The following is a 13,371-nucleotide window of genomic DNA, read 5'->3' as shown; positions in this document are numbered from 1 at the left end:
CCTGATGATATAAATTCTTATAAAAGTCTCTGATAGTAACATTAATCCTTACTTGATTTTTCACTATCCTCCCATGAATAAGTAAGGACTCAATCCCATTGTTTCTCCTTCGAGCTGAGGCTAGATTGTGAAAATAGTGGGTGTTCTTATCCATCCCTTGGCATGCCTGGATCGCGATATCTGCTTGCAATGTAACTCTTCTATGATATACCATTTCTTATAAGAGCTCACCAGCGCCCTCTTTCTTGCTTCCACAGCTCCATCAACAACTCCATTGCTAACCATATCATCTACCTTCTTTATCTCTTATTCAATTTTCATAATTTTCATATCCATGTCCTTAAAATTCTCCTTATGCCATTTACCCAGCGGACCTTCAAAGCCTTCAGATTGTCAATGAATTGTTTGTCGCCCAAATTCCTCCACTCCTCCTTCACCATCCGCAAGAAACCCTCATGAGTAAGCCAAGCATCTAGACTCCGAAAAGGTCTCAGCCCCCCTCCCAATCTTGTGATATCCACAATCAATGGGACCCAGGCAAAGAAACAAAAAACACCAGGCGATTCAAGACAAGGGGAGATGGCTAATTCCGGGAATAGGATCTATCCCATACCCTTATTCTAGTATTCTATCTGCTCTGAAAACAATAGGCTGGAGAGAGGAGGAATATTCATCACAGTGGTTTGATAAACCTCTTGGACCTCCTCTAAGCATTGTTTCAAGAAACTCTTTCAACCACTCCAAACTAACCAGAACTCTATCAATGCGGCTACACGACTGATCCCTAAACCATGTGAACATTCAATCAGCAAGTGCAAGGTCCAAAAGCTCCATATCTTGAATCCAAAGTTTATAAAAGTTAATTTTTAAAAGATTACTTTTTTAAAAAGTATAGCATTTATGTTTAATAAATTAAATTAAAAATTACTTTTAATAAACACAAGTAATAACAATTACGTTTGACAAAATAACTTTTAAAATTAAAAAATAATATAAGAGACATAAATTTAAGCATTAAATTCAAAAATTAGTTAATATACGAGAATATATTAAACTTTTAAATTTTGAAAAGCACAAGCTAACTTTGAAAATTTTCACCTTAGGTGTGTAACACCCTAACTATCAAAATGTCACGCTTCCAACTGCCCCACTCTGATAGCTTGAGTATTACGACGACTCTTAAAATATTTAATATTGAAATATGAGCCTGTTTAAAACTTAAACCGAATTTTTCAAAAGACCGTTTAAAACAAAACATAAATCCATACTTACAACCATATACAACCATATACATAGTATTAACTTTCAAGCTTTACATAAAACAAAATCCTATCCCTCTTACAAATGTGTAAAGATAAAGGCGAGGGAAACACATAATATCTAAAATAATACAATACATCATATAAATAAAAACGAAATAAACTCTTCGTGACTTCTTCGCCCATATCCTGAAAAGGAAACACCTGTAGGGGAGTGAGAACATTGTCCTCGAAAGGGTTCTCACTATAAGGTTACAGAATTGCTATAATAAAATATGTAAAATAGGAATTGTTTTCAGGGTACAGTGATCGATAGCCTCCTTATGTATCTTTTTAAAACCAAAGATTTATATTCAAAAATATGAAATCCATTTTAAAAGAGAAAAATGTTAATTCTTCAAAAACCCTAAACCTTTTAAAAAGTTTTTTTCCTAGACAGCATGAATGACCAAGCTGTTCCAAATATAGGTTCATTAACACATTGTTTGGAATAAGAGATTTTGAAAGGAAAGAAAATGAAAGAGTAGAAAATGGAAGGAAAAGCCCATTTTCCATTGTTTGGATCAGAGAGGAAAATGAATGAAAAACAAAAAGCAAAATCCCTAACCCACACTCTCTGAAAAATTGATGTACTATTCTCCTATTTTGCCGGCGTCCTCAACAGAGCCACTGCAAGTTCCCACCGTCCTCAACATCACTAGCAGCTTCGTTGGCATCGTGAGAGCTCCACCGCGTCTTCATTCGTGTAAAGGGCAGACGAAGGTGATGTTCTTTAACACGCTCCCTCATAACACAGTTTTCTTCCATTGTGATGCGTAATTTTCCAGTCATTCTAGATAAAGACTGTTCAAGAACTTTTGATTTCAATTGTTCTTTAGCTATGTTATCCTTAAAATATCCAAGCAATCGACTATCATTATTTATATGCTTTATCTTGCTCTCTACTGTGTCTTGGTGTGATCTCATTTCAAACTTCAATTTTGACTTTTCTAAAATAGTTATGTAGATACCCACAATAATTAAAAGATACAAATAGCAAAACACAGTATGAAATAAATAAATTGAGATTTCAAGTTCATTATAAATTCATTTCAGAACCTTTCTTAGGAAATGAGGTCATTCAAAAATTAAAACTTAATTATTTGAATTTGACAAAGAAGGGACTAAATAACTGTTAATTTGGAGTATTCAATGCAACAATATTTTGAATCAAATACTTTAGCAGTGTGATGTAAATCTTAGATATTTTGAAGGGTTATTTAGCCCTTTTGTAGTACTAGCAATTTAATACTATAATATACACTTAGATAAAATAACAAGGCTACTGAAAAGAACTTGAATTGCTAAAAAAAAAATCCATGTTAGCAATTTAATACTATAGTATACTTGTTTCTAACTTAAGGTTACTCAGTCAATAAACAAATACTATTTAAAAAGAGGGACAAGTTAGTATGGTGCAGCCATCAAATTAAAGACAGGGGCCTACTTGAGTAAGGAAAACATGTTTTAGAACATTCTTTGTTAGGGAAGACTTTGCTGCTGCAAGCCTGGTTGTGGGACTACTCTGCCATACATCTATGAGCTTTTGATGGCCTTTGAATTGGTTTCGTTTCCCGGCTGCTATATACAGTACACATGTTTCTATTTGTTCTCAATTGCTCATGGGTAAAGTGTGTTTCCTCCTTGAAAAGTCTAAGAAATTTTAATTGCATACTTTATATTTAATTTTGTTAAATTTCAATCTATATGTATGTAGTGATAATTACCGTTGATAAATTCTAATTATATTCTTATTGTCTAAAAGTAGAGATTAATTTTTGTGTTACATACTGATATTAGTATAGTATAATTATTAATAAACAGTTTTAAGGAGCTGGGAGTTTCAAATTTAAATTTTAATGTTCATAGAATATGTACACATGTTGCTCAGTTATGACAATCATTTATACATGTTTGATTTCTTAACTTTCTTTTTTATTTGTTTCCTTTTTTTGTATTGATTTCATTTCTTAATTATATCCTTCTTTTATTTCCTTTTTTATCTGCACAAGAAAGCATTTGTGCAACACATTTTCAACTATTATTTTACATAATATACAAAATGCTGCGTTGGTTAAATTACTTTTTGGCCATCTAAATTATTAAGTGCTTTTAGTAGCCAAGTCCATTGAATTTTGGTGCTAATCCAATGCATTGAGCAATATATCATGTGATTTACAATTTTCGTTTATCATTTATGATAGTGAGCTTTGGAATCGAGTTTAGCATTTACAAGTTTGCGATAAGTACCATATAACAAGGTATTTTTATACTGTGTAACGGGACACCATAATTTTATATAAAGCTTTAGTTTTAGTTTTTTGTTCCACAACAAATGAATTGCTAAAACGTGACCACATATGTTACTTTCTAGTTACGTTTATGTTTGATATGTTTACTTTAAACATTATATTTTCATAGATGGATGGTGAGAATATTGAGGATGCGAATGTAGAAGACAAAACGAACGTCATACCTGACTTAGGATTTCAAGTAAATCAAGTCACTTCTACTAACCTGTATCATCCTGAACCAATACAAATCTTAACTCATGTAAGGGAAGAGTTAGAAAAGAGACAACATATTTGTGTCACATCTTTTTCATGTGTTACGGTGCATACATTGTATTCTTTAGAATTTTTATCACAATATAGGCCTAGGCAAATCAGTTACGAAAACTTAGAAAGAGAAATTAGGCGTACGCAGTTAATGACACAGTTACTGACGTCTGAAAAATGCTGCGATGTCATACGTATGGGCCCTGAAGCGTTTAGGCAGTTATGTCAAAAGTTAAGAGGAACTGGTAGAGTAAAGGATTCAATTCGCTCTACCGTTGAGGAGCAAGTCGCTAAGTTCCTACATATTATAGGGCATAATGTGTAAACTAGAACTATGTCTTTCTTCTTCCACTGCTCAGGGGAGACAATTAGTCGTCACTTTCCCAATGTCCTACATACTATTCTGTCGTTAGAGGGAGAGTTCTTCAAGCAACCATCTGGTGAAGATGTTCCTTATGAAATACATAATAGTAGTCGATTCTATCCGTTTTTTAAGGTACTAACTCTTTTAATTTAGTTAGTGTCATTTATGAAATTGTATATGAAATAATTACAAAACTGTTATGTGAATATGTCAATATACTTTTGAAACAAGGACTGCATTGGAGCCATAGATGGAACTCATAGTTGTGTGAAGGTATCAAGGGTGGAAGCCCCTCGTTTTCGGGGAAGAAAAGATCATCCAACACAAAATATTTTAGCTGCCTGTGGATTTGATATGAAATTCACATATGTCTTGGCTGGTTGGGAAGGAATTGCCTCTGACTCTAGAATTTTGAAAGATGCTTTAAGTAGGGAACATCCACTTCGAATACCCGAAGGTTTGATAGTGTTATTTATGAAGTCATCTATATAAAATTAAATTCATAGTCACAGTATACAATAGTTTAATTTGTGTGTGTAACTGGTGTAGGAAAATATTATCTAGGCGATGCTGGATTTATGCTAAAGCCTGGGATACTGACACCATATAGGGGTGTTCGGTATCACTTGAAAGAGTATTCAGTACGTGAGCCACAAAATCCCAAAGAATTATTCAACCACCGACATTCTTCATTAAGAAATGTCATCGAAAGATGTTTTGGAGTTCTAAAGAAAATATTCCCAATTATAGCCGGTGACACAGAACCTTATTATTCATTTGAAACTATGCGAGACATTTTTTTGGCATGTTGCATACTGCATAACTTTTTAATGGCTGTCGATGTTGATCAGTCTATAATTGATGCGGTTGATCGAGAATTGCTACAAGAACAAAGCATAGATATATCACAATCAAATCAACCACGTGATGAGGAATATAGGCATGCATCGTTGTTAAGAGATAACATTGCATTCGAAATGTGGAATGTGTATCAATCATTATAGGTGATTATGTTTCTTATATGTGAATATGTATATATATGTATGTATAGTTTCCACTCAGAATTGTTTGATTGGTTTTTTTTTGAATTGTTATAGGTTACATAATGCCGAATAAAGGAAATAAAACAGCAGAAGCCAATCAACCTTCGAAAGACAATTTAAGATGGTCTGATGATATGGATGAAGTTTTGCTAAATGCATTAGCAGAGGAAGCATCGAAAGGTAATAGGCACGATGGCTCGTTATCTGTCTAGCAAGCTACATGAGGTAGCTCAGAGGCAGGTTGAATCAGCTGAGAGACAAGCTTCTGTGGCTGAGAGGCAAGTTTCGGTTGTCGAAAAGCAAGTCTCGTTAATTGAAAGATAAGTTGCAATTGCTGAAATAGGGTTGGCTATTATGCAACAAAATAGGCCTCGCCTTTATAGCGAATCAGATGTATGGGATATGTTGATTGAATTGGGTCTGATAGGTTCAGCTCGGATGCAGTGTTATCAGTTTTTATGTGAAAATGAGCAGAAAAAACGCCAAATTTTTGGGATCCCACCTGAAATGCGATTGGATGCTCTTTTTCATTTCATGACAGCTGCTGGTGTTCGCTTAGGAGATATGGTACTTTCATAAAACATTAACCATTACAGGTATAACTTTTATACGCACTTAGTTTCTGATTAATTTGAAGTTATTGCTTTCATTAATTGATTATGGGTTTCTGAGTGTCATATACTATGGGTATATCTTCATGTGTTTAAAGAAGATATCATTTTCTGTTTTATTTATGTTAACTATGGTTGGAAATCACTTTACATATATATATATATATATATATATATATATATATATATATATACTTTGAGATTGATTAGTTGTTTAAATAGAATGACATCGATAAAATAAATTATCATGATCAACTCTGATCTTTGAATTAATTTGTCTTTGTTGTATATGCTCGTGCAGGAATCATAACTTGAAAATGTTTGGGAACAAGAAGTACACTGCTTAGTACAAGTAAAAATCGATCATGTGTTAATATTTTTGACTCGGAGAAACTTTATTTTTTTGAAGTAGATGGGTACAGATAGCTCAAGCTATGTAGAATTGATTTTTTGGAAGTAAGCAATGTCGCTGACCATGAAGAATGACCCTTTTGAAAAGTGTTGTCTGATGATAAAATAGTACTCTCTAGGAGTTCTTTTGGTTATTACTTTTTTGGCGTTTTGTTATATGTTTATAAAAATTGTATATGATTTTTGGTCGCACGTACTTAGAAAGAAATGCTACCTACTTTTGATAATATTTTATTTTGTAAATACAATTTAGTGAAACTTTTTTTTAAATATGCTTAAGGAGATTAATGATGTAAAGTGTGAGTAGTTTTTATTATTCTTTTACGACATTATTTATTTATATATTTTTAAAAAAAATAATATATATTTTTTATGACATTAAAAGATAATATAAAAAAATAAGTTCATAAAAATAAATTCAAAAAATATTATTTTTAATGAAGAAAACACGTTAAAATTTTGAAATATAATTTGGATAATTTTTTTATTACAAAATTAATTTAAATACATTAGTATATTATAATTTATATATAATATAAAGAAGGGTATTAATGTAATTTCACTTGGTTATGATTTTCTTTCTTCTTACTTTTTCTTTCATCCAAGCACAAGAAAAATTTCCTTCTATTTTCTTTCCATCCATTTTCTCTTCATCCAAACAACATAAAAGAAAATCAACTTTTCCTTTCATTTTCTTTCCTTCCATTTTCTTTCCTTTCATTTTCTTTCTTCTCATTTTCTATCTTTCATCCAAACAAAGTGTAAGTCTATGCTGAAACAGATTAGTTTGTCATACTTTTCTAAACCAAAAACACAAACCAAACATGGCCTTCGGCCCATCTCATAATCAACCACGTTCTTAAGCCCAAGTAACTCAATCAACAACTAATTCACCACAATCCAACTAATTTTCAGTCACAAACACAAGTAAGAAGGTTCAAACACAATCAAGCAGTTATATCAAATAGAGCAATTAGTACTTAAACATAATTATTCATATAAGCAAACCAAATACAATATGCAGACCCAAACAATGTCATATAAATGCATATGATGCATGCCTGTCCTACTGACCATGAGCTCACACGTTGGTTAGGTTGCCAGACTCGACTCGGATATGCAGGATTAAACCACCATCCTTATCCGTAGGTTCCATAAACAAGCAGAATTAAACCACCATCCTTGTTCGGAACACGCAAGCGGGATTAAACCACCATCTTTGCCAAACAATTTATCAATGTGTGAGCGGGATAAAACCACCATTCTCACTGTAGGCGGGATAAAACCACCATCCTTACATAACGGTTTACGCACTGAGCAAGCGGGATTATACCACTATCCTTACCAGGCCAAAAACCCTCATCATATTCTCAGTAATATCACAATCAATCAAACTCAAAATCTTATTTCAATAATCATTCTTGACTCACTTACTTTCAAATTACAAACGTAAGTTTACATCTTGCCAAGAACCACATTTCCCAAGTAAATTTTCTTTTCAAAACTTCCAAGCAACTTCAAAACCAAGCCAAATTTAAAATCTCTTTTGAAAGACTCAAAATCATTCATTTTTAAACCATTCACTCCATCACTTTAAAATCAAAAGTTATTAATTAAAATCCATAGCAAGGTCTCATGACTTTAGGAAAGAATAACCTACCTCATTTCTTAAATTCTTTAAAAATCTTCGAAATCATAGTTACTTAAATTGAAATCAATTGAAATGGAGATTTAAAATCAAAACCAAGGCATGTAAGCCAAAAGTTCTAAAACAATTTCAAAACCAAAATTATTTAAGCCCAAAAATCAATTTCATTTCATTCTTAAATCGGAAACCTTCCCAAAGGCTCGGAATCATTTAGTCAACATTTTAAAGAATACTTCAAAGGTAATACAAATTTAATTAATCAAAGTTTAATATCTTTTAAAATCCGCTAAAACCCTTCTAAAGGTACTTCTTTAACCAAACTTTAAAATAGTGACGGATCCAGAAAATTTTAATAGTGGGGGCGAAATATATATAACATTCTAATAATTTTTATAATAAAAATATTATGTTTACATAAAACATTAGCTATCAAATTATCTATTATAAATTTGTGTATAAATACATATATTATTTAACTTATTTTTAATATGTATTTTGTATTTCAAATTTATATTTTAAAATTTATTCTGTACAAGTGATTATTTTATGTATACGTAGCATAATTATTATTACAAATTAAAATATTAAAATAGTAATTTAAGTAATAACATATAATTTAAAGTTTAATTTTTTATATTTCATCTTTTGAAATCTTGATAATATAAGTCTTTTTTTATATGTCGTTAAACAATCATTTAAAACTCAACTTTTATACAAATTAGCTCTTGATAATATTCATAGTTGAAAAAGTTCATTCAATTAGCGTAGTTATTATGAAGAAAACTAAAGCTAATTTTAAAAGAAGAAACACAAATGGATAAATAATCTTCTTTCGAGTCGATTTCTAAGAAAGAACACCAATCTTATTTAAATTTGAAAATTGATCATTATAATAAATATCTAATATGAAATTCTCAAATTGGCTATCAAGTGTCGAAAGTTGAATAAAAAATTATTGTGGGATCAAATTTAATAATTTAGTGGGAGCAAATAAATATTATTATTATATACTACTCAATAAAATTTCAAATTGTAGTAGGGGCGCTTGCCCCCACTCTCACATGAGTGGATCCGTCCCTGCTTCAAAATATAGGTCCTTTCATATTTAAATCAATCTTAAAATATAAACTTTCCTTAAACAGATTAAACTCGAAACACCCATTTCTTAATAAATCAAGAATCAAATAATAAAACCTCTCAAATCTAATCCTTTTCCAAATCACATTTTAAAACAAAATCTTAATTTCATAAAAATTCAGTAGCATTTCCTCTAAAACTTGGACTTGCCACCTTTTTCGGATTCCAACCAAACCATTCCGCAACCCCTTTCGCGGGTTCAAAACCAAATCAGTTTAAAATTAGACTAATTCCGAAAATTCATATCATTCTCATATTTCAAAAAAAAAAAACCTCAAAATCAATTTATTTCACTGGACCAAACTTGTTTCCAAAACTTTAAAGAAATAATGCAGCAACCATCCATTTAACAAAATCAACCCACAATCCAATCAAACAACAATCATATTCATCTTAAAACAGCCGACAATACATAAGACTTATACAATCACTGAAAGTACATTTATCACATTAATATCCATTTATAACAATTCCAAATTATAAAATTGAGTTCTTTGAAAAACCCCTACCTCGTTTGCGACTCAATTATGCGACAAAACTCTGTTTTCTCTCGGCTCGCAACAGCGACAGCCACAACCTCAACTTCAAACCACTTTCACAGCAACTCTAATCGCCATATGTAATAACCGAAACTCAATCTTATAACAATTTACACCGCTAAAACTTCAGCTAAGATAACAGAACAGTGACAAAAAGGACTTTTCAAAATGGAAAGCTTACCGCAACTAAGAAGAAGCTGAACCAAGTAGCGGCAGGGCGGTTCAACGGTGGCAAGATGGCGTCGGAGCACAAATCCTTGAACGACAGTGGCGCAGGCCACCGCTCCCCCTCTCCAAACTCGACGGTGACGCATGAAGCAGCACCCCTTCCACCTCTTCTTTGCGGCAACTCTAACGGCGGCAATAGCAATGCCATCCTCCACCGCGTGCGCTTTCTCCCACTTTGTGTCTCTCTCTACTCGAACTCACTCACTCTCCTCTTCTGGTGTGCAATGGCAGCGACTGGTGGCAAGCTGGACACGTTGATGGCACGAGGACCGACAATGATGATGGGCTCTGCGGCGGCGACACGACGCAACAATGGCGCGGTGGCAGTTGGTAGTGACACACTTGTGACGAAGACAACGCCGGCAAGGACTTCCGCGAAGATGTCGATGGAACAAAACGCAGCGTCTCCTGTTCTCTTCGGCTCTCCTCCATTCCCTCACTTCCCCGATCCCCGTCTCTCTCCCTCTCCCCCTTTTCTTTTTTTCTTTCTTTCTTCTCTGTTTCCATGTTTTTCTCTTCGTTCTTCCTTTTCTCTTATTTCCTTCTTTTTACTGTTGTATGTGTGATAAGGAAAATGTTAATGGCAGCTAGAGTTGCGTACGAGGGAATTAGGGTTTTGTGTTAATTCTTAAGATTAGGATTTGATTTGGAGGCAATTTGAAATTAAGAATATTTTGGTAAATTCGGATTTAGTAAATCCTAAATCAAATTAGGTTATATTGTATAAATTTAATCCTTCAAAATCACTTTAAAAATATTATTTAATTACCAATTTGTAAATTGTCTTTTAATCAAATATTGTAATTTAAAATTAGAGATAATATAATTAATTTTCTTTATTTATAAAAATTAAAGTATTAAATCCTAAAATTTCAATTATTTAAATTAAGTCATATAAAATTTTTATTTTTTTATAACTGTTAAGTTGTATAATTTTAATATAGAAAATTATTTAATAATTGTAAGATTAAGTAAAATCTTTAATTTAATTATCAAAGCTTAATTTAATTATTTTTAATAAAATAATTTTTAAAATAAAGTTTTTAATGAATAAATAAATTAAAATTAACTCCTAATAATATTTTTTAAAAATTTTGGGTCTTACAAGTTGCTTTCAAAAGTACTCCGATCTTTTAAAAACTACAAAGACAAATACATAATCTTTTTTATTTACCAAACACAAAATCAAAAACTTATACTTTTAAAAAATACAAACATCTATTTAAAAAATTCTATCAAACCAAATCTCAATGTTTTAGTACCTGACTGATAGTTATTCAATTGGTTTATTGATAGTTTTTTGCGCGATATTTACAAAAAGAAAACGTTACATAATTAAGTTATTTTAATAATTAAATTTAATTAAATTTATCTAATACTTTATTAACATAATAAATTAGTAGAATATTTTTTTTAATTAAAAATGTTCACATTTAAAAACTTATATTTAAGTTAACACTAACTAATTTACTATTTTTCATCAAAATATTAGTAATTAAGATTCTATTTATAAAAACTAATAATCACCTGGTTCTCGCAAAGAGTAAATTGAATAGTTTATTTGTTTGGTTGAATTCTTAAAATGAAAGCCTGTATATGACTTTAAGATTAGTTTTACCTTTAGAAATATTGATAATTAAAATAAATAATGCTATATAACTAATAAAGAATTAATATTTGACCAACAACCGTATTTACAAACTTTTTATCATAAATCTTAATATTATATGATTTTTATTCTTATAAGTGAAACTGTTAAATATATAGTAAATAACAAACTTTATTTGTAACTAATTGATACTCTTTTTCATATCTACCAATAATTCAATAACCAAACACACTAATTCAAAACTAAATTTATATATTCAAAAGAAAAAAGAAAAAAGAAAAAGAAGTATCAACTGCATGGAGATACTACTCTATATACACCTAAGTTATACATGTGCAAAGTTATTTGAGTTAAACATCGGAATTTTTTTTACAAGTATTATGCGCGGTCTGTATATTTAAAAGATTGACAAATATTAAGAGACACATTAGAAGAAAAAGTAATATTTGTAATAAAAAAAATTGTTACAAAAAATTAGAATTTTAAAATAAAAAAATTTTGTAATAAAAAAAAGCTATTATAGTATGTTTTATTACAAAAAAATTTTATAATAAAAAATATAACTGTTGTAATTTAAAAAAATATTTTATAATAAATTTTTTTGATACAAAAAATCAAAAATTATTATAAAAGTGATAACAAATTTTGATGTTTAAAATATTTTTGGTGATAATATATTTTTTTCTATTATAAAATTTTGTTACAAAATATAACTTGATTTTGTAATATTTTTTTTAGTTACAAAAGTAAAATAATTATTTTATAATAATTTTTTTAATACAAATTACATGCATAATTTATCAAATTATTTTTTAATTAACTGATATATTAACTATTTTACTGAGCAAGTCAACATTCATATAATATGTAAAAATATACATAATTCAAACATGTTTCATTTAACTAAAATTGTTTTAAAATAAAATAACATTAGTGAGTACATTGATTAGTTCTACAAGTTATATTTCTTGCACAAGTTCAACAAAAAGTTAAAAGTCTAACATAGATTAGTGTCTCTGTGAATCAAAATATTCTTGAGCCCTCAAGGTAGCATATTGTCACCATTTTAGCACTCCTGTACATAAGAAAGACCGAAACAAAAAATTAGAAACAATATATAACACTAATTATAATTTTTTCCATTAACTTTTATCCAAAATTTTTAAAAAAAATTTGGCTGAATCTCCCCTAAAATTTGGATATTTCCACCGTCTACAATTCTAACAAAAACAACCAATTCACTACTTATTTTTTCGCAATACACAACCAAATTTATCAAACCAAATAATAAGACATTTGTCATTTCTCAACCATAACACAAGTAAAATGTGATAAATTGATCCATATACAAATTAAAACTATACTAATAATATATGAATCATCTAGGAATATGTATTTAAACCTTAAGCAATTTTAGGAGTACCTTTAATTGTCTAGTTTCTTTCGTTGTCAAACCACGTTATGAAAAAGTTTACAACAGCTTGTTGAGCTTCCAATTGAGCTTTCACTCGAACTAGGGGATGCCGGGCCTGGGGCTGGGGCTGTCGGGGCTGGAGCAGGGGCAGCTGGGGCTAGAGCAAGGGCTGATGTTGTAGAACTAGATGCGGTAGCACTTGTCAACCTTCATAAGGCCATTATGTTACGCAATCTACAATAAAACTAGCAAAGATAACATTAAAAAAATGAAATAATAAAATATCTACATCATTTAATACACAATTACACAAAGAAAAGCACATCAAAATCTGTTTTAGAAATTACTAAGCTTAGTATCTTTCAATTTCCATAACTTTTATTACAAAACTTCAATTAAACTAAATTTTAATTTGGAGACTCCTAACTTCTTTAGTAACAAGTGTGTCTTGGTTGCAACTCAATCGCTATTCAATTTCAAGAGTTGCAAGCTTTGAAAGTTGATGCAAACT

General features: G+C 30.5%; 1 long non-coding RNA gene across 1 annotated transcript; it reads left to right on the top strand.

Annotated features, from left to right (window-relative positions):
• Window positions 1-4,796: 4,796 nt before the first annotated feature.
• On the top strand, window positions 4,797-6,554 carry LOC112709480 (uncharacterized). The gene is made up of 3 exons (XR_011866046.1): window positions 4,797-5,224; window positions 5,318-5,859; window positions 6,176-6,554. It is a non-coding gene; the product is annotated as an uncharacterized lncRNA (long non-coding RNA).
• The last annotated feature ends 6,817 nt before the right edge of the window (window positions 6,555-13,371 follow it).

The sequence above is a fragment of the Arachis hypogaea genome, chromosome 9 (assembly GCF_003086295.3).
Source record: "Arachis hypogaea cultivar Tifrunner chromosome 9, arahy.Tifrunner.gnm2.J5K5, whole genome shotgun sequence".
In the NCBI taxonomy this organism is placed as follows: domain Eukaryota; kingdom Viridiplantae; phylum Streptophyta; class Magnoliopsida; order Fabales; family Fabaceae; genus Arachis; species Arachis hypogaea.
This window is presented reverse-complemented; position numbering and strand designations above follow the sequence as displayed.